This window comes from Gossypium arboreum, chromosome 8 (genome assembly GCF_025698485.1).
Source record: "Gossypium arboreum isolate Shixiya-1 chromosome 8, ASM2569848v2, whole genome shotgun sequence".
Classification (NCBI taxonomy): Eukaryota; Viridiplantae; Streptophyta; class Magnoliopsida; order Malvales; family Malvaceae; genus Gossypium; species Gossypium arboreum.
In genome coordinates, this window is record NC_069077.1 from 102580999 (window position 1) to 102582963 (window position 1965).

The 1965-nt window shown below is 38.9% G+C and overlaps 1 non-coding gene across 1 annotated transcript; it reads left to right on the plus strand.

The window, feature by feature from the left end:
* The first annotated feature begins 1563 nt into the window (after window positions 1-1563).
* On the plus strand, window positions 1564-1670 carry LOC128280219 (small nucleolar RNA R71). The gene has a single exon (XR_008270400.1). It is a non-coding gene; the product is annotated as a small nucleolar RNA R71 (small nucleolar RNA).
* The last annotated feature ends 295 nt before the right edge of the window (window positions 1671-1965 follow it).

Below are 1965 nucleotides of genomic sequence, written 5' to 3' on the forward strand. Positions count from 1 at the left end.
TTTCACCACATGATCAGTACTAGTAGCGTGATTTATGCAATCACCCTCGATTTTTGAGGTGTTTCTCAAATTACGAGCTTAAAGAGTGATTGTTTCATCACCCACATAAGTGTGAGTTCACCTGTACCAACGTCAATTATCGTTCTAGCAGTTACTAAAAAGGGTCTCCCTAAAATTAAAGGCACGTTACTATCCTCCTCTATGTCTAGAACAACGAAATCAACTAGGAATATAAATTTGTCAATTTTAACGAGTACATCTTCAATAATACCCCTAGGAAATCTGATTGTTTTATCTGCTAATTGAACGCTCAACCTATTTTGTTCGGGTTTCCCAAGTCCTAGTTGCTTAAACATTTTATAAGGCATGACAATGATACTAGCCCCTAGATCAGCCAACGCATTATTAACATCTAAGCTACAAATTAAACAAGGAATCATAAAACTCCCTGGATCTTTCAATTTGTTGGCCAGCTTATTCTGCAGAATGGCTGAGCAAACTACATTCATCTCCACATGCAACGCCTCGTCTAACTTCCGCTTATTTTCTAAAAGCTCCTTTAAAAATTTGACTACATTCGACATTTATGAAAGAGCCCCAATAAACGGTAAGTTAATATGTAATTGCTTTAAAGTTTAAGGAATTTACTTAATTGTTCGTCTGAGTGGTCTTTCCTTGTCGCATTAGGGTATGGTACACGTGGTTTGTACTATTTACTTACCCGTTTTTGGTCATTGTGGTCCACCTCACCTTTACCTTTACTTACCATAGTTTCTTACCTCGGTTCTGGTTCAAGTGCAACTAACCCTTCCACATCTTGAATGGTAATCGAATTGAGCTGCTCTCTTGGGTTAGATTCAGTGTTACCCGGTAGGCTACCTTGTGGTCGTTCAGATATCAATTTAGCGAGCTGGCCTATCTGAGTTTTGGGCCCTTGGATCGACGCTTGTTGATTCTTAAATGCTGTTTCAGTATTCTGAAAATGAGTTTCTGACACCGAGATGAATTTTGTTAGCATCTTTTCAAGGTTCGGCTTTTTCTCTTGTTGGTAAGGTGGTTGTTGGAAGCCTGGAGGTGATGGTGGTCTCTGATTCCCTGGCCTCCCCATGAAAAATTTGGGTGGTTCCTCCATACTGCATTGTAAGTGTTGCTATAGGGATTATTTTGAGGTTGAGGATTATTACCCATATAATTTAATTGCTCATTTTCCATGTTGTGGCCATAAGGTGGGTATTTTGAATTGCTCGTTCCTCCCTCACTTGCATTGCATTGCATCACTGGGTGAACCTGTAAAAAACTAAGAAAACCATCAATTTTTCTATTCAAAAGTTCTACCTGATTAGAGAGCATGGTGACTGAATCAATGTTAAAAACGTCGACTACTTTCATTGGCTTTGTCCTCATGACTTGCCACTGATAATTATTCAGTGACATCTCTTTTATAAATTCATAAGCATCCTCAGGTGTCTTATTATTGATAGGCCCACTAGCGGTTGCGTCAACCATCTGTCTAGTTGAAGGATTCAGGCCATTGTGAAAAGTTTGAACATGTAGCCAGAGTGGTAGCCCTGGTGAGGGCACCTTCTCAATAGGTCCTTGTATCTCTCCCATGCATCATAGAGTGTTTCTAGATCCACCTGCACAAAATAAGAGATATCATTCCTTAATTTAGCCGTTTTAGCCGGTGGAAAATATTTTAGTAAAAACATCTCGGTCATTTGTTCCCAAGTAATGATTGACCATCGTGGTAACGAGTTCAACCACTGTTTAGCCTTATTCCTTAATGAAAAGGGAAATAACCGAAGATGAATGGCATCATCAGAAACGCCATTGATTTTAAATGTGTCGCAAAACTCCAAAAAATTCGCCAAGTGATTGTTTGGATCCTCATCCTGCAAACCATCAAACTGAACAAATTGTTGTATCATTTGAATCATGTTAGGTTTCAGTTCAAAATTATTTGCA